This window comes from Protopterus annectens, chromosome 2.part0, assembly GCF_019279795.1.
Source record: "Protopterus annectens isolate FY-2018-M chromosome 2.part0, PAN1.0, whole genome shotgun sequence".
Lineage (NCBI taxonomy): Eukaryota > Metazoa > Chordata > Ceratodontiformes > Protopteridae > Protopterus > Protopterus annectens.
The window spans coordinates 948,670,622-948,696,353 of record NC_056728.1 but is presented as its reverse complement, the minus strand read 5'-3'; positions in this window follow the sequence as shown (position 1 = coordinate 948,696,353).

The following is a 25,732-nucleotide window of genomic DNA, read 5'->3' as shown; positions in this document are numbered from 1 at the left end:
ACGTACAAATACCAGATATGTGTGGCCAACTGCTAAACGGAGATATGGCTTAAGTGTGTGAGCATGCCCAGTTCAGCCTTTCCATGGCATGTTGACATATGCCTCATTTATCAAAGTGTGTGAGCATGCCCAGTGTGAGCTTTCCATATGTTGAACTCTGAAGTCCACCACATATTTCGGTGTGTGTGAACTTCAACAATATGTCACGTTTATGGTTGTGTGTTGGGTGTCATGCTGTGTACTAACTGGCCAACTGCTTTGTGTCTGCTACAACAGGGATTATACTGTGCCTGCAGGGATTGCATGGGATACTTTGCATACATTTGTCAACATCCTTTCATAATGACCTAACACTGTAGTACCGTATAGTGTACTGGTTCAGTACTTTCACTGTGGTGGACAGTATCCTGGGCTTTAGTACTATCACTGCTTGACATCTTCATAATGAGCACAACAGACTGTGTAGGGGCCAGTTGTGCACATATGACCATGTTGCATTATGTTCAGATATGGACTACCTACACCAGGCTTGTCCAACATTGGTAGTGTATTCCACAACATAGGTGGACATTGGCAAAGACTAGCGATGTTCCCTAGGCCATTTCTGATGCTAGTCACAGAGTGTGTTTGTCCTTCGACACACATTGTAACTGGAGTTTGCCATGACATATGTCTACCTCTGACATAACAGTGATACCCAGGGTTAACCTACCATCTCCCATCCACTCATCGGGATTCCTCTTGAGGGGTGTCGATAGGTGACTCTCTGGCTAACCTGTTCTGGGAGTTCACTCAAAAGTGGGGGTGCCTTCTGTGTTATGGATCACTCTGTACAGCTTGTCCTATGTATGTCAGTGCTGGGGTTCAGGTCTCTCATGTGCATAGCTCACTGCCATTCAGATTGTACAAGGTGCAGCATGTTCATTGATTCCAACTTGGACATGGCTTAATACATCAGGCACAGCTTGCCTCTGGCTGGGCAGTATGGCAGTGTATGGAGCTGCAGTTTGTTTACTCAGGCAACACATGGCATCTGTTCATGCTCTTTGCTACTCCTGGTGGGGTACTGTTGTGGACTTTACAGTTGATGGAGGTGTCTGCTGAGGTATATCCCACAGGGGCTATTGTAGTCAATTTTGATGCTGATGAAGGATGACTGCAGAGCCACAGTGACCTCCCCTTATCTACATCTGACAACCTTCATGATTGGGTGGGTATATGGTATGTTTCTGCGAACACTACAGCCACATGTTTGTCCAGTGCAGGATATCTATCACCTTGTGTCCCCAGGTCTCTCATTACATGCTAGGTACGTAATGGCTTAACACTTGTGTGGTAATTTGTGGGCAATTAGTGTATATCCACGGTGGTTGTCTATACACAGTTCTGCAATTAGCTTGATGACATGGCTATGGCTCCAGTTGTCTGTTTCTAGGTGGCCCTTTTGTGGGTTGCTTGTGTCAGCTGGGGGTCAGATATGGTGGGCTGTTTGTACTCCTCTGCATACATTTTCAGTCACAGTCCTTCCATGTTGGCCTGTACCTATGGGACATATATACGGAACGGGGGGGGGTCCCAGGACCAAGCCTTGTGGGATGCCACTCATATCTGCTTTGTAGTCTGACATGGATGTAGCATGTCTGACCATGTCAGTTCTGTCCTTGGTCTGGTTTGCAACCCCTCTACTAACATAGGGGTATATATTTTAGCTGGTGAACATATCCATACTGAACTCGTAGGGTACATTCTGGAAGCATATGCACGGTCCAGCTAAGCTGTGTGGACCACATTGCCCTCATCAATGACCTTAATGACTGTTTCAAATGGGTCAAACATGTTTAGGGGCAGGATCTGCAGTTACGACAGCCACACTGTGTAGGGTCCGGTATCAGTAGGTCCATGATAGATTTATGTCTGTAGTACATACTGATCCTTTCCATAGCTGTGCAGACCAAGCTTGTCAGGATCCTGAGGTGGTAGTTTGCAGTATCCATTCAGGCAACACCTTTGTTGTGAAGGACCACTATTGTTGTACACTGCTCTTTGGGTACATATCCTGTGGTAAGGCTGACATTGGGCAGTAGTGTGATTTGGCATTCCATTATTCTTGAAGTCCATGTTGGCTTCAGCCCAGGACAACATCACATACCATCGCTGCTGTGTGTTTTGCTTTGCAGATGATGGCTGTTACCTCAGCATCTGCAATGTCAGGGGACCAGCAGTCTGCTGGGCCAAATATTTTGCATTCTGGTGGGGGGGGGTTTGCACTGCACCTGTCAGGTTGTATTTTGGCAATATGTGTGTGTGTTTGGTATGTTGTTTGTAATATCTGTGTGATTCGGAGCATATCTGTGGATTCCCAACATAATTCCTTCCATCAGTTAAGTAAGCCTTGTGATTATCCTTAGTGTCCTGTACAATTTGTATCTTCATAGGTTCATGGGTTCATACTAGGCTATCCACCCTAGGGCATTAGTAAGCCAAGCCAGAGTGTGTGTGTCTTTCACCGCCCCTTGCTATGTGACTATTATGGCCATTTATGATTTTCTTTACTATGCCTCTGTCTGGATGTGACACAGTGAAGACCCCCAGTGTACATGTACGATCATCCATGCACTTGGCAATATTCCTGTTGAGGGGTGTCAGTGAGGGGCTCTGCCTAACATGGATTGGGATCCTGTTTCTGGGTGTGGGGAGCCTCTGGGTTATGTATCTGTCCCTCCAGCACATCCTATTTCATTATGTGTTGAGGCTGACATCTGTCACTCTCACAGCTCCGATGGCTTTGATTTCCTGTGGTGGAGCATGTCCATTACTCCTGTGTTGGACATGGCCTTGTACAACAGACATACAATGCCTCTGTGTAGGCAGTCTGTGACTGCATTCAGCTGGGGTGTCTACAGCCAGGCAGCATATGACATATATTTGACACCCTTTATCCTCTTGGTGGGGTACCTTTGAGGTCTTCCGAACTGCTGCAGGTGTCAGGTACGGTACATCCCATATGAGTCATTGTACTAGATTATGGGTCTGATAAGGGAACAGTACAGGGGCACAGTGACCTCTGTTGATGTAGATGTGAATCCTTTCATGATACGGTGTCCAATATCGACAGTCTTCCTAGCCACATTGGCATTGTGAGTGTCACATGACAGGTTACTGTCGACTTGTGTCCGTAGGTCCCAGATTACTCCTTGCATACATAAGGGTTTACCACCTATGTGGTAATTTGTGAGTACCTTGTCTGGTATTTGGTGGGACATTCATACTGTCCAGTGTCTTCAGGATGTCTGGGTGGGGTTCTTGTGTGTGAGAGTGGTCTGTCGCATTCTACAGACTGTACAGCAGTTTTGACTACACTTAGGTGCACATGGGTGGTCTCCACTGCTTCGTGCATTGTCAGTTACCTGGCCGTATGGGTGTCTGTGCTGCATATGGATACTCCCCCTCCTTTGATGTTTTGGTCCAGGTGTTGGGGCCATAACGCATGATATGTGGTATAACCTGGTAGTGCTGGTGTGCTATCAGTAGGCTTGCAGCAGGCTTCTGTCACTGCACAGACATCCATATTCTCCATACTGAGAAGTGCCTCAGGGGCATGCATATTGCAGTTTACACATCTGGCATTGGTCAGCATTACCCTTATATTTCTTACCACTTATGTTTTCTAGGGTGGTGGGTTAGTCTTTTTGGCCTTGCCTACGTACGGCTCTATGGAGGTGGCAAAGGCCTTATCCAGTATCCAGATGCCCAGGGGTAACAGGTGCAAGCCATCCCTGGAACAGCAGCAGGGCTTGTCATGCATGACATCTCAAGCAGACAGACATTAGACCCTCTTGGACTGACAGCTGTAACCGGGCCACCTGTTAAAGCTGATCATTCTGTGTTTGTACTGTGGCATCATTCTTGGTGAGGGTTGGATGCTGCACATGGCCAGTGTCATACTGGCCTGGGGTACATACTCAGAGCTTATCCATGTCTCTTTTCATGTAATCCAGGGAGGTACATCTCAGGTCATTCACACCAGCATGGACAATGAGTACATCATATTTCTGCTTGCTTTGGGGTGACCTGTGTACTTATGTTATGTGGCATATTGTGGCAGCCTACAGGCAGCTTAGTGTACCCTTTCCCTTGTTCAGTCTGGTGAGTGGGACAGCAGTGTGTCTGCCTATACAGACACCTATTACAACTATATCAGGCATGTTGTTTCTCCTTCTGGCCTGTGACTGTTTGGCACACCAGCTTTGTGTACTATGCGTTGCATGTGCTATGTTTGGAGGTTATGGTTGCTTGGGATCTGCTTTGGAGGCTTCTGTTGGTGTGGTGTGTTTGTAATTATGGCCTCCGGGAATGTTTTTCTGTGTTTATGTGTTTGGTTTACAGTTGTGATAGGTCTATGTGGGACTGGGTTTGTGGTGTATTTGGTTACCTTCTCCTCCTGACTAGTTTTGACAGTACTGAGTTGGGGGAGCTCAGCCTCCAGTTTGAATACATGGTTGCATCTCTCACATATATTTGTATTTATTGGGGGGTGTTGTGGGTTGTCTGTGTACTTGGGCCAGGTGTCACATTGCCTCTGGATTCACAGATTCTACTTGTTGTGGCTGACCTTAGTGGATTGTATGTGTGGACATATTTTATTGCCATACTACTGATCAGTGATTACTTCCATTTTTATGTTTGCTCTATCATGTAGTAGCTTCCTCATTCTCTTGCATGGTTTGTTAATGGCTGGGGTCCAGCATGCCAGATGCCTGCGTGTATGGCATTGTGTCTTGTTATTTGTGATTGCATACTCCAAGCATTCCTGGCTGTGTTCATGGAATGCCTGTATAACATGTTCTGTGGTGTGTCCCATATTCTGCACTTGCACAGGGCCTTTTGTGGATTCCACATCGGTTTGGAGGGGTGCAACCTATGCTTTACACATGTTTTTCACTGTGGTTTTCTGGCCAGGGACTGTGGTCAGGATGTGTATATCCAGTGAGATTGCTCTATGGTCTGGTCTTACCAGTGAGGGATACACTTCTCATCTTGCCATCCAGTACACATGTTGCTGATTATCACATCCAGTATTCTTACCCCTCTTGTGGGAGTGGTATGTTGTTCCTGGGCATTTTGGTTTATGGATTCTGGGAACTTTTCTCCTACTGTGTTGGTGCTAGTATAATGCTCCCAGTGTATGTCTGGGTATTTTCAATCAAGCAATATAATGTGGTTTTGGGGGGCTTGATATATTCATGTATTCCAACATAGGCCAGGTGCAGTTCCTGGTATTAGGACAGTAGTCTGCAGCAGGCTATATACTGGGAGGCGGTTTTAGCCATTGGTATTTGACCATGGCTAATCCATGCTGCTTCTTGTTGTGGTACCAACATGGGGGTGTGGTTATCCTTGACATTTATTGCTAGTCACCCTCCTTTTGTAGCCTGTTCCATGTTTTGCGGCTATACAACACAGTATGAGGTGTAACCTGGTAGTGTTAGGGTGCTGATGTGAGCCTTGACCCAGTTTTCTATTACAGGACTGATATCAACATTCTCCATACTGTGTGCGTTTACACTGCACACATCTTGCTGTTTAGACTTCTGGCTTTGGGTAGCATTACATCTAGGTTCCTATCCCTTGTGGTACCTATGAAGGTGGGTTTGTGTTTTGAGACTTACCTATTCAGGGCATGCTGTGGGTACTGACAGCCTTTGCCAGTATCCATGGGGCCTGGACTTATAGGTGCACGCCACCCCTAGCAGGTGGTGCATCATGTCATGCTCTGCATGTCTTCCCAGGCTGAAACACATTGGCTCCCCTCTGACTACCTGCATTACTTCATCCAGTTATTGCAATTGATCATCCCATTGTCATTTTGTGGCTTCATGCTTGGTGAGGGTGGATGTTAGTCAGGGTCCTCAGGTGTGCATATAGTACATGGTGTTACATTACTTAACACATGGCATTCATGCTTCAGGTGGTGCTGCAGGGCTGCATCTGTCGGATGTGCATATTACACTCCCTGTACATGTTTGTGAGCAGGCCATGTCATTTTAGGCATCCCTGTTATTATTTGAGTGAGTCAGAGGGGGTATCATTCCCAGGGTTCCTACTGAGCCAGTGTATGTGCTATGTGTTGCCTCTTTGCCAAGGCCAGGGCATACTGGGCATGCCTCCTTCTGCCTACTGGGGCAGGCTCAGGTTGTTCCTCCTCTGAGTCACGCTCTGCCTGTGATGGCCTTGGCAATGGTGGGGGGCTGTTTGGCCCAGCTCTATGTTGGTCCTGCTGCAGCTGTTTTCGCAAGATCATATTATGTAGCATAGCACATACCATGACAATTTGGGTACATGTAGTTGGTGTGTACTGCAAGGCTCCACCAGATGTGTCCAGACACCGGAACTGTGACTTGAGCAGCCCAAACACATGCTCTATTACATTATGTGTTAGTGCATGTGCCTCATTATGGCGTTCCTGTTCAGGTGTGTGTGCGTTTCTGATGGGTGTCATCAGCCACGGCTCCAGTGCATAACTTCACCCCCCACTAGGTGTCCGTGTGGGATGTCCCCATTGGCAAATGTCTGGTACAGCTGCGTCAAATGCCAGATGTGGGAATCATGGTAGCTCCCAGGGCAGCCAGCACACACATTCATTATTATGCCCTGGGCATCACACATGATCTGGCAGTTGATGGAGGGGAAGCCCTTGTGGTTAATGTAGGTCCTACCCCACTCACCGGCTGGTGTTTTGATGCGTATGTGCGTGCAGTCTATTGCACCCACTACCTCAGGGTATTCCGCTATTTGCTGGAAGAGATGCATATTGCTGGCCAATACCTCACAGGCATTGGGGAAATGTACATGATCACCGACATGTGCTGACATGGCATCCAGGAACTGGTGCAGTACCCTGGAGGCTGATGCCTGTGATATCCCCATCATATCACCAGTTGGTCTTTGGAAGGTACCTGTTGCTAGTATTCTTAGGCCAACACATACCTTGGTTTCCGTGGTAGGTGACCCTGGGCCTGTACACTCTTCTCCGTCTCCTCACTGTAGGTTGTCTGGCACCATCTGCATTGACACCACCCTCAGCAAGTCGCCTATGTCTCATTATGACAGCTATGGCAGCCCCTAACATTTCTGCTCTGAGTTCAGCTTTTTCAGTTTTCACTTCTAATAGCTTACTCCTGTCTTGCAGTGTCTCTTGAGAGAAACATCCTGCACAGCTGTGTGCAGAGTTTTAAGTGCTGGGCTGGGCTACTATTCTGCCTGTGTAATTGCCTGCTTCTAATTGTTTTCACCTGCTAGCTCCAGCAGTATTCCCCGCTAGCTTCCTACTAATTCTGTTGCTTCCTTTTTCCTTTCTGTTTCCTCAGGGGGGAGCAGCGTGCATACCAGCAGAAACACGCTCACAGTGGCTTACATGCACGCACACATGCTTACATGGTTCAGGATCTGCCTATTCGGGTTAAAACGCGCGCACACCAGCGCAAACAGTGTTAAACATCTACCCAACACGCTCCCACATGCTCAGTCTGCCTTACACGTGTGCAAAATGCCCTACTCGCGCTTCTTGGCGTGCACACGTGTGCATGCACGCCCAGCAATAAACTTTGGTGTAAGTAACAGTGAACACCTTCCATTTCTTGACTTTCCCATGCTTATCTTGTGGCACTCCTCTTTCCCTGATCTGTGTCTGTCATCTGTCATGTTACACTGACCTCCAATGAACTGCATTTCTTTCTACCATTTCCCCCTGTGATGTCATCTATCTCCTACTCTATTCCTCCCCTTATGTATATCTTACACTACTCAGACTGTGCTCATTTGCTATGTGTCTGTGGGATTCAGTATCCTAACCCTCATTTACATGAGATTGCCTACTAATGCTTAGTTACATGTCTTAGACATCTTCCCCCATTAGCAACCACTACACGGTGGCCATGTTGTTTTTGGTCTGCTGGTCCCTGCATTGTCATTCCATGTATTGCATAAAACCCACATTTGTGGGTTTATAACCTTCATTTTTATGTTTTATACAGCGCAGCCAATTTGCGCGGGGCTGTGCTGCGTTTAATTATACTTTTATAAGTTTTGCATCAGGTTACTTTGCCAACGGCCACATATTTGACCATTGGCATGCTGCCTGACACATATGCACCCTTTATTTGGAGCTGACATGGCTCCGTTGTGATTTTTGCAGAAACGTACTCAGTTGTCAACTGAGTACATTTCTGCAGCTAAAACGTCTCTTCCACGTGCTGGTTTCTGCTTCGTGGATCGCTATTATACCTCATTTGCATACCTTTCGGCTGCAAGTGAGGTATTTAGCATATCCACGCCCAGTCCGTGTAAGAGACGTATTAGCTGGTCTTTTACACGGAGTTTCGGGCTGTTCCTGGATCGCGAGGCTTGCATGGAGTGTTACACGTCTCTTACACTCCGTGCAAGCCTTCGTGAATCCTGCCCAGTATCTTGTAACTACATCCATATAACAAACAGAGCAGAAAAGTGAAATTAAAATTAAACAAAAAAATCTTTTATTCAATAAACTGTAAGAGCAACTTCATTTGAACTGAAACTGAGAATAAAATAAAAATGGAGGAAAAACCTAACAAATCATTTAAATCAGCATTTCTGGCTCTATGTTTTATAATTTTTTTTCAGTATTTTAACACACACACAATTACAAACTGACAGGGAATAGCTGAAGAGGATGTGGGAACCAGTCCAATATATGGTACTTTAATATTTGAACTATTCTGTAATTAGTCACTTTAGCAATTATTAAACAGCCCATCTGACTTCAAAGCTGAACTAACTAATTTAGAAACTATACTTTTGTTGCTATTACATTGATCCATGGATTCTTCATCAAAAGTGATGACAATTGCAAAGGAAATAACTTTTTTAACTATTGAAATGACTTGGATTATAGGATCACAGGAAGTTAATAGACTATTGGCCCTGAGGCACTTATAAGCCTAGCCAAGAGTTTAGCCTATATACAGACAAATCTGCACCCAATGGCCCTGTCTAACAGGGACACGGGTGAAATTCTAGGGATGTATTTTCTATTTCCCATCCACTTATCCAGATTGCGCTTAAAAAGGGGTAAAGAGGTACATTGCTTGATCTGGACAGGGAGTCTATTCCACAGATGGGGATACCTCTGGGACAGAAATCTGTCCCGCCAACAAGTCCTATTGATGTCACAGGGTTACTCGAGTGGAGCTTGACTTGCGTATATGCAGCAGTCCCATCAGGTCTACATTATATACTCGAAGTTTAAAAACTTTGAACCTCATATGATCGACACCATATGAGCAAAGTTTGAAACATCGAATATATTATAAAAAATAAAGAAAAACTTACCTAAACACTCTGAGCAGGGGTGACAAGTCCCCCTGCACCCCCCCCACCCCCGCTACTTAAATATACCAACTCTGAGATCGCACTTCGGTGCAGAAAAGGGAAATCTTCCTATTCTGCTCTGTACAGAGCCATTCATTTTAACCTTCGAACTTGTAAAAGTTCAATCATATGGTGTCGACCATGTAACATTCGAACTTTTACAAGCTCGATGTTATAATAGGAACATGTCCCATCAAGGCAGGGTCTGAGATCACCTTGTATGCCAGACAGAGGTCACCTCTGAGGAGTCTGTATGAAACAGAGTAGAGGGACAGAGCTTTTAGCCTATCTTTGTAAGTTAGATTTTTGAGGCCCTGGATTCTCCTGGTGAGGACCCTCTGTAGTCTCTCCAGCTGCTGCTTGTGCTTTGCGAGGTACATGCTGAATGGGGCATTGTACTCAATAATGGGACTTATAAGGGAATAATACAGAGATGTTATGACCTCCTTGTCCCTGGATGAGATACCCTTACTTATGAGGTGGGCCATGTAGAAAGCTTTCCATACAATGGAAGCAACATGTGGTCAAAAGTCAAGTTGCTATCAGTCTGGGTGCTCAAATCCCTTACGACTGACTGCGTGCTTAGGACATTGTTATTAATGTGAGAATTTGCGGGGATGTCACTCTCCCCAAAGGGGATGATGATGCATTTTTTGTATTCAGATTGAGGCCATGTTTCTGGCACCAGTCATTTGTTTGGGTGAGACCCTCTTAGAGGATGTCCACGTCACATGGGAATTGATGACCGCGCCCAGCTTGCAGTCATCTGAAAACTTAGTCAGCCATAGCCCACTGGTTTTGATCTGCACCTCAGAAAAGTATATCATAAATAACAGAGGCCCCAAGACCGAACTCTGGGGTATGCCACTCGATACAGGTCTGGCTTCCCCTACTTTGACTAGGTGGGTTCTATCAGTGAGTCAGTTAGCTACCCATCTGGTAACATATGGATTGAAGCCTAGTTGAGCAAGTTTATCTATTATGTCCGAATGGGGAACCATGTCGAAGGCTTTGGCCAGGTCAAGGTAGATGGTGTGCCCTGCCTTCCCCTCATCCATTACTTTGGTAACTGTCTCAGAAAGTCGACCAAATTTAACAGACATGATGCCCCCTTGATGAAGCCAAACTGTGTGGGATCGAGTATTTGGAGGTTGCCAATGTCCTATTTAATGAGGTCCATGATAATCTGTTCCATGGTCTTGCAGATCAGGCTAGTTAGGCTGATGGGTCTATAATTTCCCAGATCAGTGGATGTTCCACCTTTGTGTAAAGGGATGACAGTGGCTTTCCTCCACTCAGCTTGGTTGAAGCCAGTACTCAGGCTTTGGTTGAATAGGGTGCCTAATGGTGCTGCAAGTTCCTGCCTGAGTTCATGTAGGATGCAGCCTGAGATATTATCGGGTCCCATGGAGGCTGTATTTATTGCCTTTGAGAGAGCAGTGATGACCTGATCTCTAGATATAAGGTGAAGGGGGCAGGTACTGGGAATGTCCTGATTTAATGATGGGGGGGATCGTATTAATAATACCACAGTGCTTTCCATAGTTACCTGATTTTTTGGGACAAGATGGAAACATGGGTTAGTAAGTTTTCTGCATACAGATGTAATACAGGGTCTTTTCCTCTCATGGGACTCTGTTTAACCTTCCTTCTTTATGCTGCATCAGGGAATGTACAATGTGGGTGAACAGTAAGTGGCAGAGTCAACTGCCTCTCATTTGACTGACAAGCCATACTTCTTTACTGACTACAGTATTCGGGTTATACTTGTCTGAGGCCCTTAAGTATCTGTGCTGTATGCATTTTATAAAACTAGTAGAATCTAGTTTCTTTAGTCACAATAGGCAGGAACTGCCACTGTAAGCTTTGAAATCTGAATGACAATGGCATCTCTAGTAAATTAAAACAAAATGTGATTCAGTTCCATGGATCATACTGCCTCTTCTCTGTACATATTTATTAATGCTGGAACCAATAGCTTTTTGTAGGCTGTGCATATCGATGCTTACAATTCAGTGTGTGTGTATGTATACATACATATATATATATATATATATATATATATATATATACTATATCAGATAATCTAACTTTTAAAAGTTCGAACACCATATGGTCAAGACCATATGTTCGAACTCTTAAATATACCAACTCCGTGACCGCACTACAGTGCGGACAATGTAAAACTTCCATTGCCACACTGTACAGAGATCTCCATTGAAATGTTTGAACTTTTAAAAGTTCGATCTTATGGTGTCGACCATATGACGTTCAAACTTTTAAAAGTTCAGCAATGTGATAGGAACCCATATATATATATATATATATATATATATATATATATATACATATACATATATATATATATATATATATATATATATATATATTAAATCTGAATTGTCTAACAAGTCATTACTGAATTATGCTCTATACTCAACAAAGAGACATCATTCTACATCTTTCAAAACAACATGAGCAAAATGACCATTTCCATTAACTTTTATTTGCTTCTCTGGTTCCTTGGAACCTGAGCTTCAGTGAAATATTTACTTAAAAATATTTGTTGTTCCACATTCATCTTATATGTTTTGCTTCTCTGAACATACTCTTCTCATTATCTTGCTGTGGTTGTATTAATTCTCCATTCTTCATTGTTCTTATCTTGTCTCCAGCTCGATAGTTGTCCATTTCAGTTTAGTTTCTAAGCCTGTTAATGCCCCCCCCCCCCTTGGGGTTCATCCTTATACACTTTTCCTGGATTTCTGAGATTATTTGCTGGACTAGATTAAATACTGAGTTATGCTCCATAAGATCATAAAGGTTTTGTCTCTAAAAAAATCTTTTTACTTTTGTACCATAATTCAAGGATGTAGCTGCTTCTATCCCTACACCTAAGGCCAGGTCCAGTAGTTTGAACCTAAACCCTGCCCCTCATAAGAAACAGTGACATGCATGGTGTTTTCTACACACATCCAAAATTGATGTCTTCATCTGCCTCACTTCAGAGAGCAGAAGGTCTCCGCTGTTTCCGCTGCTCCTGGTTCAGAATTTGATTCATTCCATCTTCATTTGCCTGCTGTGTGACTGTGAGCAAGTCATTTAACCAGACAATGCTCCCAGGGGTTACACTTGAAAAGGAATTATTTTTCCGGTGGTCTTATCCATTCAGCAAACAACTGTCACTGCACAAGATTTCTTGCTATATTTGCCTCCCCACAGCCTATTAACCGTCTTTACTATGGACTAATCCTCTTTCTCTCCATGTAGGGAGGATGTCGTTTGCTTTAGAATAGTTCCCCACTGTTACAGATTTTGTTGTGTTTTCCTGGTTGATTTTTTTTATCTCAGAAGAAACAGCATTGTGGTCCAACCTCACCAATGAAAACATAAAATAGAGGAGGATGCAATGCTCTCCCACACTGGCTAGTACTAGGTCCAGTATGTTTGATCCTCTTGGCTGGAATGCACACTGTTTGGTCTAGGATTATCATGTTGAAAAGGTCCAGGAAACATTGTGCCTGTGAGTTAGAGGCAGTGTACATTTCCCAGTCTATACAGGTGTAGTTAAAGCCTCTCAAGAATAGATTAATTGATTGGATAGTGAGCATCTCTAGTAGGTCTTAGAGGGTGACATGTAGCTGCCAGGACATGGTCAGGAACCTTGTCTATGGAGACTTGGAAATGGATGAACTACAGGGCATCATCATGTTTAACTAATCTGCAGTTGTACTTGTTGCTAATATTGATCAATACATCTCCACCTTTAGCTCCTGTCTGCACTGATGTTGGCCTAAATCTGTGGAAGGTACTATAGCCCTGAACTGCTGGAGTACTTTCTGTGGTTTTAAACCAATGCTCCAGAGCAAGGACAGCTTGTAGGGTGTGGAGTTTCTTGCTTAGGCTCCTAGCATTGAGCAGTAACACGATAAGGTTGCTTTGAGGGGTTTTTTTTGTTTTGATTTTGCTACGTTGGTAGTTTTGTCATCTTGGCATTACCAAAAATAATTTCCTAAACAGGATGATTTCCTGGAGCTTGTCCACTTCCAAGTCTCCATAGACAGGGTTCCTTATGATGTCCTGATCAGCTGCAGCAAAGCAATGTGGTCTGTTAATCATGTTCTCCCATGATGATACATATTGGATCATCCTGCCAATTGTTAAAATCAATCATTTTCTGTCCATACTGTGACATCATCCTCAGTGAAAACAGAAAGCTGCTCATTGCAAGGCATTTACCTGTCTATGCCACATATTCAGGGAGATCCATAATATTTCTTTACATATAGTTCAGTGATGTATGTCTTACGTCATTTACACTCACATGAACAATGATAGAATCATCTAAGTGCCTGTACTGCAGTGACTTGGCTGCATATGTGATACTGCGGATCCCAGCTACAGCTAAACAACTAACAAGTGTCTTCTCCATGTCCAACTTGGTGATAGGGGCATTTGGGTGTTGTAGATTAGAATCCCCTATGACCAGTGTGATAGGGATTTGTTCTTGGGCCATCATTGGGTGTAGGATTGTGTGTGGTGTTAGTTTTTGCTTTTAGTGTGTGCTTTACTGATTGCAGATGATACATGTTGCTATTTGATGGCTTAAGAGGTCTTTGGGGTTTGGGAAGTTTCCTTTAAGTGTATCAGTATAAGAAGGTCTATGTAAGGTTAGCAGTACGTCTAAAGGATGCAGTGTGTATGTGTTCTTAACAATCTTGTTTGTAAGTGAGACTTTTGCCTCAAAGGAAGTTATGTATGCACATCTCTTGCATATTGTGTTAGTTCTTTAAGGATTAAAAGATTGTGTGAGTACATGAGATAATTGTCTCAGGATGCCCATATCTGTCTACAAAGACATTAGTAAATTGCATATCCATGTTGTCAGGACCTGTAGTAGGGTTGGGCTATTATGGTATAGGGACTTGTTTTAATAGGATCACCTGAGTGGTCTATGTTTATGGTTAGATGTTAGATATTGCTGTAATCTGATATTACTGGTGTTCGATGCACTAACCAACTACCCTAAGCATAGCTTCATAGAAATCCTTTCTGTGTTACAGGTTAAAGTCCTAAATACTAGATTTACATGTATATTTTACAAAGTATGCATTCGCTACTATATAGGGCAACAACCACCTCACAAAAATGCCTAAGATTTATAGCAGACAGAAAAAACTGAAAAATAACTCCTCTGGCCAGCAAACAACTACACTTTGAGCTCCCTGGAGTGTTTCCCAACTGAGAGAGACCAGGTAAGCACCTTCTGTCGCAACACACGTGATTCTGGAATTGATTAATGTAAAAGTGTGGTTTCTAGCAATGGGGGGGTTGCATGGGAACCAGAAGTCAGATGTCCAGCTGTATGTGATGTCATTCAGTACAGAAATAATGTTTTAGTATTAGGTGAGACTGAAATCTCATGGCAGTCTGTTTCTTGGCACCTGACACAGAAGGATCCCTTAGCTACTTCATCTTACCTTGCTCTATTAAGTAAGTGGGAACAGCAATTCTCTAGATCAGTCAGGAAAATATATTGAGAATAGTTAAGTATTGTTGTTATGTAACTGTGAGAATCTTTCCAGCTGTGTTATTTGTTAGTATTTCCTGCAATTGAAACTAGTGTTTACTGTAAAAACATATTTCATATTTTCATGTTCTTTTATTATTTATTATTAAAATATTTAAACTTTTCATTGTGGTTGGTCCTTTAGAGAATATTTTAACCTTTGAAATTACTTATATTTATTGCTGACACTGTGTCGACTCCTGAAGCCTGGCTATTTGGTCAACATTACCAGTTGTATTAATATTAATATCACTCGGTAAGGGCTTGGTGTTGGATACCCTTGCAAGGGCCTTAGGTAGCTGGCTTTGTAGTGTCTGGTGGCAGGGATAACTACCTTATAGACTTGCCAGAAGGGGGCATAGTTACTAAACATATGCCAGCTTTTCCCAGGTAGGTAGGTGTGTGTGTGTGTGTGTGTGTGTGTGTGTGTGTGTGTGTGTGTGTGTGTGTGTGTGTGTGTGTGTGTGTGTGTACAAATCAAATCTCAAAGAGTCTGTGTGTCAGCTGCTTGGGGCAGGGACACAATGCAATGGTTTTGCAGAGTGGGTGCTGGAGGACTTGGCTTGGACACTAGACTGAGGACTTAACTCAACAGCTGTGCCAGTGGAAAGCCTTACTGGCGACCTGAGGAGAGACAGAGAGAGAAACCCAGACCTGGGTTGAGTGTGTTCCCTGTGTGCTCTTAAGGGAAACTGCACCTGATGCAGACAACTGCATCTAGAAATACTGGGTGTATTTATTTTTTTCCAAGTGACTGTGCCTGTCCAGTTTCAGTGATGAGAATTCAGGTTCCTTGATTACTGGCCCACAGTAGGGACATCACAACTCTCATTTGATTATGAACTTTTAACTCTGAGGAGGTGTGGCTTGAGACTTAAAAAAAATAAAGATATTATCTTACAGTTCAAACAAATATTCATATCTGTGGAAGACTAAGTGTTACTAGAAGAGTGTAAAAGACAAGATATTCAGGATAAACTAATCTTTAAATTAGTGATATTCATTCAGTTTGATGCATTAAACTGGATTTTATAAGCCAAAATAAAGGCAGTGAATATTAATTTTGTAATGCTGTATAAAGAGAGACATACTGCCAGCAGGATTTCCTTCATACTGTGAGATTCTCTATGAGGCTATGCAGTTCAGACAGAACTGTTACTTGAATGTTGAGAAATATGGAAATTATGATAAGGCGATGAACATGTACAAATAATATTCAATATCTCTTCAGCTGCATTAGACAGAAGTCAAATATCAATACAATTGTGTTTGCCATCATGTGTGCTTTAATGTTAAATCTTCTGATACCTTGCATGCAGCATGGTTTTGGAAATATTAAGGCAAATATGAACAAGCAATATTTGATGCCTAGAGGCATCAGAAGGAGGTAACTGCAGAAACGTCCAGAGGTGCACTCAGCTGTAATGAGATAATGCAAAAACATATTTTAGTTAGCCAAAAGTGAAAGGTACCAACTAGCTACAACGAGTAAATTGTCACTTTATAAACTTCCTAACATAGCCACATGATCTATTGCAGTTACATGATGCATTTCAAAATCAACACAAGTATGTCAAATGAGTTTAAAATAGCTTAAAACACAGTTTATACAATAAATAACAATAAATCATAGATGTAGAAATGCGAATAAAAAGATGTATCAAAATTATTAACATTTCTAGAACTATCACTGAATTTAAATATTTTATTCCAACACTTAATCTGAAGGCATTGTTTGGCTCGTCTGACAACTATGCTGATACTAAAAGAACTCACAAACATTCCAGCATATAGTTACATGATCTATCGATACAAATGTGCTGGAACTCACAAATGTTACAGGACATTTGTACCAGTAGTTCATGTGACTATGTTAGGAAGTGTATAAGGAAGTGCTTGTTAGTGCTGATGTTAGATAAGCCTGAGGAAGCCACTTTGTTGTGAAAATTTTAGAACTTAGTTTTAGTACTTACAACTTGTAGAATAAATAGAATTTTGGTACTGTAAGGGCTTGGTGTTTTTACTTAGTGGTTGTTGTTTCTATACAATATAAGTTTCCCAACTCAGACAGACAAGGCTACCTTTCTACTGCCACTAGAATTGCAGGCGCAGCCTTCTTTATGTAAAAATGCACTTTAGTTAACCAAAGGTGAAAAGGTATCAGAAACAAATCAAATAACTAGCCGCAACAACAAATTTTCACTTTAAGCCTCCCTGTGTGTTTTCTAACTCAAAGAGACCAGTCTACCTTTCTATGCCCCTATAATATGCAAGCCACTACTTGCTGGGGAGAAATTGGCCAATTGGGATTACCATCATACTCCTAACAAGCCAGTGTAAGCCACTCACTGTACAACCTGTCAAAGTCTTCCAATGTCAGAGCTGCCAATGAATCTTGGGACATCTGTGTCATAGTCAGGGTTTTATGCAACAGAGACTGAGAATACTTTTTTTGCCTTTTGACTGAGCAGCTATATAAGTCAAGTACAATACTGATAAGTCTAACAATGATTTCCTTTCATTTCCTTTTTGTTTCCAGACTATTTACTCTCCATCTCATTCATAAGACTGCCAATCTTGGTCCTCAGTACAATATGAGAGGTTTTCAATGTAAGCACTATTCTATTATCTTTTATCCAAATTACACTGCACACTTCTGGGACTGCATGAAAATAACATTAAAATCTACATTCACTGAAAGAGATAATGTGAAAGCAAACTGCAAACATCTGGGGCAGTCTCACATAATACAAAGGAAGTCTGCAATTTATCCATGCAAGACTGGCATAAGATGAATACAGGAAATGCAGTCTGTCTATGAGGACATGATGACATGATGTCACTCTATGAGAAATGCAATAGAAATTATGCAAAAATAAACTGCTGATGAATGACTTTGGTAAAGTGAAAACATTTATATTTGTTTTGCCATGTGATTATTGAATCCAAAGTTATATCTTGTCTTTTCCTGCAGTTTCTGTCCAGTGATTGGATAAATGAGTATCAGTAAATTATGCAATCTAATAATGGTGTTCTTTCCTTCTTAATAATAATATTACGTTAGTTTGAGGTACTATAAAACAGACAATAAGATGATCTTATGTCAGCAAGGAAATTGTCACCTGAACATGCAACTTTGAACAAACAATACAGGAGAATGTCTCATGTTTATAGAGGTGTGTACCTCCTGGATGGAATGAAATCACATCATCCTTTGTGTAAAAGCAAAGATGCAGTGGCAAATGCAGTTCTATCTCACCAAAGACAGACACTGCAGTGAGCCCTATGCGTAGATAAAACAGGGAATCACAGGGGGAATGGAAATACTCATGGGGACATCATGAGAATGAAGCTGTAAAGAGATTCAGAGGATTCTTATCTCAAACATGTGGACCGTAAAGTCTGGCCTGAGGAAGAAAGTTTGCTGATCCAAACCTGGAAAGGCTAAAGAAGCTTTTTTAAATGATATAAATATGCTACTTTTATAGAGCAGGAAAAACTGTTACTTTCTAAGTAATTCAGAGCTTCTGGAACTATTCATAGGTTGGTACTATTCCCTGGATATTTCTTCCCATAATATTTTCTTTCCTAATTCTATAGTATTTTGAAAATTAGTTGTTGTGACTGGAGCTAGTGAACTTAAACCAGACTTGAAATGACAGTAATTCACCATGGTGAACTGCAGTGTGCAAAAAGTAGTTTTTCAAAAAGTTCTTTCTCACTCGCCATACCTGAACTGTTACTCATTCCTGAACTATGTTCAAATGATGTCACACACTATGAAATGTCAGCTAGCTAAAACAACACTGTGCATGATCAAAACAGAAGTCGTTTTTAAGGAAGCACTCAAGTTATAGCATGTAAGACTGTTGTAGCATTACTGGAACGTCTCAGCGACCAGTCACTTGAAAACAACAAGTGTTTAAGCATGTATGAAGGGGCAGTTGATAAAGGCTGATGTGAAAGCACTCTAAGGAAGCCCTGTTATTTCTCTTGAGTTGTATTCTAAAATGAAGGTGAATGCAGTACTGAGGAAAATGCTTTGAGTATACAGCTGATTGAACAGAAACAAACACTTAGAAGGTGCATGGGAAACAGTGTTTTCAGAAATTAAACTAAATCTGTATTTATTTAATGGGAAACTTAAAGGGGGTATGCAGTGCTCAAAAGCTAGAAATTGAATAATGTGGTACTTCTCAAACAGTTCACAACAAATATAAATACAGCAAAATATCTGCATTGTCTTGGTTACACTGTGACTATGGAAGAAAAGGAATCTTGTGGTAGTAAAAGGAAAGTATACGGGGGGTTTATTTTATTTTTTTCATTTTATTGAACCATGTTTTTGGAGAAAAAAATGACTGAAGCAAAACTGAGTCTTCATGATGAAAAAGTTTGGAAATGGAGTTCAAAGCTAATCACTTTACAGTGTGTTTGCAACTTTGAGTATTAAAGTTTAAGGTGCTTTGGAGTATGGCATGTTGAAAGAGTGAAAAAATACATTATGTAGATGCTTTTTACTTTGCATTTTACTTTGTGAATCGTCTTCCATTTAAAGCAAGTAAAAATCAGTGGTACGGATTTGGTAAATGCTCTCTGAAGATAAAAGACAAATGTGCTGTTTGCAAAATGCACTGTTTGGTATAAAGTGCATTTAGCTGGGAGTTGTGCATGAAAGGTATATGTAAGGGAAAGGAGAAAGTAAAGGACAGAGTGATGAGCTGAGATATCTGAAGTGTATCTTAAAGTATAATACAATGTGAAATGCTGGTTAAAGTACCACTGCCTTGGAAAGTGTGCTAAACTGTACAACAAGCATTAACAACATGCAAGGCTTGCTGAGTGGTGAGTTGTTTCAACTGTATAAGTGTTATAACTGCAGAAAGAAAAAGGAAAGCTCTGTGCCTACAACGTGATTTGTTCTAGCCAGACCAATGAGCCTTGTACCACTGTGGCACAGTACAGAGCCTGACATTATAGCAACAGACGTAACATTGCAATCGTCATAGTGCCTCAAGAATACTGTATGTTACATATTGTAACTTAAAATTGTCTAAGTCCTTTACAAAATAAAATAGATGTACCTAGATACAAGCCTATAAAAGGGTTAGAACTCTTCAAAGATTGCTGTGTAATGAAAGAAATTCATGTCAAAAATTAGGAGGTGTAAAAAAATCCCTGCTCAGTCTAAACAATCCACGGGGGGCAATCAAGTCTAGTAAAGCTAAATTTGATGAAAAATGTGCCTCCCAGGTCAAGGACAATCACAAAGCTTTTTTCATCTATGTCTGTAACCTCAAAGGCAATACACAGCAATGTACCAAATGAATTAATTGTGCCATCTATATGGAGCTAGAAGATGTAGCAAACCTCCTGGCCAATAATTTTAGCTTCAGTTTTACCCCCCACTCCCTGTCAGATGTCCCTCCATAAATCCCCCAAATGTCACTAGAAATCAGGTGCTCCTTAATAGCATGAAACATGAACTATCACACACTAGAACTGCTATTTAACCACAGACTCCAAGAAGTCTTTGTGCCAAACTAATGGAAGACTACTCTGGTTGTCCCACTTCACAAGAGCAGGCCAGCCATGGTCCTGGAGAATTACTGACATACTCTATAAGCTTGAATAACCTGATATGCAGAGCTGTCTAATATAATGACATTGGTAAATTTCAAACAATGTACCCAAAGTACATTTTGCCTACTCAACCTGATGGATTTCTTTGACAAGACAAAATGGTTCAGACTGACTAGCTCAACCTGGCTAAGGCATCTGACTCAATACTCCATCTGGGCATTGCTGAAAAGCTCACTAAATTATGTATAAACCCCTACATCACCTGCTGGATGGCCCTTGGCTTGCAGGCAGGACCCAAGAAGCTATAATAGGGAAGTCTATAGCCATAAAATCACCAGCTAGTAGTCCAGTGCCTCAGGGCTCAGTGCTGGAACCACTCCTGTTTGGCATTTACTCCTCTGAGGTCAAGCTAATGTCAATGCCTTTGGCTGGCCAAGTTCACAGATGATTGCAAATTGGGTGCAGTCAATGAATCCCCCCCAAGAGACAGATATCCTCTCAGTAGGCCTGAGGCAGACTAATAACTGATGTCAGAGTCATAGTTCAAACCTCAAAGCCAAAAAGGTGCATCAGAGTTGCTTTCATAAAGAAAGCCACCCTATGAAACTACTACACTGACTATACATATCTAAGAGGAGACTCTGCAGTAAGGAATTTGAAAAAAACATATAGACACAGATTTAGCATTTGACTATCATTTGTCTATTGTAGTTCATAGGTTCATAGGTAGGTACTAGGCTATTGACCCCAGGGCCTACATAAACCTAGCCAAAAAGGTACCCTGGCTTTCGCCACCCAAGAAAATTGTTTTCCTGTGCCCCTGTCAAGCACAGCCACAGAGGTGATCCCCGGGTTGAACTTCCTATTTCCCATCCAATCATCAAGATTTTTCTTGAAGAGTATTAATGAGGAGCTTTGTTTGATATAGATAGGTAGTTTGTTCCAGAGTATGGGAAGTTTCTGGGACAGGAATCTATCCCTATAGCATGTTCTGTTTATTGTAGTGACAAGGTTTAGGTCCCTAAAGCATGTAGCTGAGATTTCTTTAAGTGGAGCATGTCCAACAGCTCTGGGTTTGACATAGCTTTGTATGTTAGGCAGAGATTGTCTCTGAGCAGGCGATATGAGACGGAGTAAAGCTGGAGTTCTTTGAGACGGTCTGCATAGGGCATCTGTTTGAGGCCAGTAATCCTCTTTGTGAGGTATTTCTGTGGCCTTTCCAATTGTTGTAGATGTCTTGTGAGGTACATACCAAAAGGGGCGTTGTACTCTATAATGGGTCTAATGAGTGACAAGTAGAGGGGAAGAATGACCTCTTTTTTCCTGGATGAGAAACCTTTTGTGATGAGGTGTGCCACATAGAAGGATTTCCTATCTACTGTGGTATTGTGATTATCAAAGGAGAGACTATTGTCCACCTGTGTCCCAAGGTCTCATCACACTTTCGGTGTTAAGTAGACTACCACCTATGTGGTAGCTCATTGGTACAGAGTTTTTACCAAAGGGCATGACAATGCACTTTTTGGCATTGAGCTTGAGGCCATGGCTTTGACACCAGGCATCTGTCTCCGTGAGGCCCTTTTGTTGGATGTCCACATCATTAGGAGTTTCGATTATGGCCCCTAGGTTGCAGTCATCTGCGAACTTCATTAGCCAAAGACCTTATGTGTTAGCCTGTACTTCAAAAAAGTAGATACCACACAGGAGAGGTTCCAGGACTGAACCCTGTGGTACTCCACTTGTCACTGGTCTGAAGTCGGATTTGGAGTCTGCTACTTTCACAGTGTGGGTTCTGTCAGTGAGCCAGTTAGCAACCCATCTTATGACATAGGGATTTATACCTAGTTTAGTGAGTTTATCTATAACTTCAGAGTAGGGGATGGTGTCAAAAGCCTTGACGAGATCTGGACAGGCTGTGTGAACAACCTTACCCTCGTCTACGACTTTGGTAACTGCTTCAAAGAAGTCTATCAGGTTTGGGAGACATGATCTGCCTTTTGTAAACCCAAACTGGGTGGGGTCCAGAGTTTGGAGATTACCATTGTCTTTGTGTATAAGATCAATGATACATTCCATGGCCTTGCAGACCAGGCTTGTTAGGCTAATGGGATGGCAGTTCCTGGGGTCCATGGTGGCACCCCCTTTGTGGAGTGGGATAACCATCACTGTGCCCCATTCAGTGGGCACAAAGCCTGAGGTGAGAATATTATTGAACATGGTGCTTAGGTAGGGTGCCAGTTCATTCTGCAGTTCATGTAGAATGCAGCCTGGGATGTTGTCAGGTCCCATGGATGCTGTGTTCTTGGCTTTGGAGAGTGTGGTTTTTTACTTGTGCAGCCGTGATCACACGAACTTTGCATTCTTCCGGTATAGAGATGGACCCTTTAGGGGTTGAGAGGTGGGTAAAGTTAGCACTGGACCTATCTGCCAGGATGTTGGCAATATCAGTTGGTTCTGTATATATAGTGCCATTGTGCTGCAACTCAGAGCAGATCAGATCAGATAGTGAAGAAATCATTTTAAGAAACAGAACTTGTAAGTATGGGTATGGCACCAAAATCACTGAGAATTTACCCATGCCTAGCCTAAAAAGCATCCTCCAATCCAGCCCTAATGGACCTGTTGCACATCCCATAAATCAAATCAAGCAAGGGATACCTGATGCAGGGACTTAAGCTTTGCCTCCAACATAAATAGGACATGCTAGAGGGACAGGTACTTATCTCAGAGGCTCCTCCTTCTCTGGAAGAGGCTTTCTATCTATGTGAAGCAGTGTTCATCCCTGTATTTATTCAAGCAAAATGTGGCAGTGGATGGGGAATTTTAACTAAAAGTCTCATCTGGCACCTGTGTCTCTATTAGAGATAGAAGCTTTTAAATGCTTGGCCACCCATGTCCAAGTACATATATCCCCACAACCTTTGGGAACTGAAATTTATCAAATTTTATTAGGAAGACTGGCTAGGCTTAAAAAAGCCCCTGGGTTGATAGCCTAGTACTCTACTGTGATAAGAGCAATGTCTTATCTGATATCAGCGATCTGCTTCAGTGATTATTCGACTCAAGCATAAAGTCACTTCATGTTTGTAGAAAGAAAAGCCACAATAAAAAAAAATAACAGTAGACATAATCCTTATTCACAGACATAGGAAATAGTATCACTTTTCTTAAGATGAAAAATAAAAATTAATTTTACAACATATTTCATCATGTTGATATACTTCCCATTTTAACAAATGGTGTAATAAAAGGGAAAGATACTTGCCCTTTAAGAACAGTTGAAGACAATGTGAAGAAGGCACTTCTATTGACAGACCATTTTATCAAAGTCGGAAGTGGAGCAAGCAAATGACTAAGTGTTCAGATATACCTCTGCCTAACCAAAAAAGGGAGCTCCATCTTCAGATACATTCATAACAGTATATAATTCACAACCTCCAGACACATTCATTACAATGTATGAGTTAAAGAATAGTGTCACAAAACCCCCAAAAGATTAAACTTTGTTTAAGGCTGCAGAGAGAAGCAAAAACTGTGTGGCAGTTAGCACAGAGGACAAGTGCTCTAAGTTGTTAATGAGCTGCTTCCTGTTTCCAGGGTCAGAGGCCATCCATCTTAGTTTAACTACAGTGGGACTCTGAGCAAGTCACTTATCTAGCCAGTGCTCATGGGTTACCATTGAAAGGGATAATTTGTCCATTGGGCTTACCTAGTCAACGAATAGATAAAAAGTGCACATTTCTAAAAGTCATTCGGAATGACATTTGAACACAAGTCTATTTTAGATCAGCCTGCAAGTAGATGTATAAGATTTGCATTGTAAAATATTGCAAAGTATTGCAAAGCAGTAAAAGTAACTAAAATAACTGAAAAGTAGGAATCAGTCACTGAAAGAGTATACTTCAAAGAAATTAAGTTAGTAAGAAGGAAAAATGTATAACCTTAACAGAACCCACCCCCCTCCCTCCCCAGTGGAGAATTTGAAATAGTGAGTGCTGAGGAGGAGAAACTTTTCAAAAAGAAACTTCACTAGGATTATTTTAAGGGTTCCTATTATTTTCTTGAAGAGGCGTTCTATTGAACAGCTCTTCATCGAACTTGAAACCGTGAAATTTGAAAACATCAAACATCCAAATAAGCAATTTCTTTCCTTGGTTAAGAAATTGCTTGGCCATCCTCGTCAGTTTGCCATTTTCCCCGCTGTAGTGCAATCTCAGAGTTGGTATATTTAGTTAGGGGGGGTGTTGGGGGTGAAGCCCTCCACTTTGTAGTGTTTGTAGTTATTTGTTTGTGTTTGTGGGGCAAGCAATTTCTTTCCAAGGGAAAGAAATCACTTATGTGGAGGTTCGATATTTTGAAAGCTCGTGGTTTTAGGGTCGATGAAGAGGCATTCGATGGAATGCCTCTTCGAGAAAATAATATATACCCTATTGTAATAAGGAAAAAGTAAAACTAAAGATACATTTGGTTATACATTTTGTTTTGAGATAACCTTGACAGAGAGAGAAACAGCCTAGAAAAGAAAAATATAGTACTCACACTGAGACAGGAAGAACACAACATTAGTGTATACTAAGAGACAGTATAATCTGAAACAGAGCCCTAATAATATTCATGTTGAGTCAAAGTTCAGAAATGCTAAACAGAAGAAAGAAGGCACTATGCATCAGGCTGACAGATGAAAACAACAAGAAAAAATGTTAGTAACAGACACTAAGGAATTCTGACATGAGCTATTTTTGTCAGGAGTAATGTTAAACACTGAGACCCTAGTGCCTTTACTGCTACTAGGGGAGACCATACCTCTTAACTGACCAGAAATTTCCAGAATATCCATATTTTTGCCTTATATTTTTGTTTTGTTCCTCATACAATATTTGGTTTTCTGTCATATCATTTAGGATTGAAGTCACTAAATTATGGACATTTGAGTTTCAAATTTCATATCAATTGGAAATGCATACAGTTGGAAAACCTGTTATTCCAACAGCTTTCCAAGTTTGTAAGAGCAATATTTAGAATATGTACCCAATTTTGGGCCTCTTTCCATTCTGTTTGCCCAGAATTCTTGTGTTAACAAGTTGAGAGGTATGGAGGAGACAGTGTCTTCTACCTCATGACAGGCTGACTTTGTAGAAACTCCAGAACTGTCTGACTTCCAGGTAAGCCAGATAA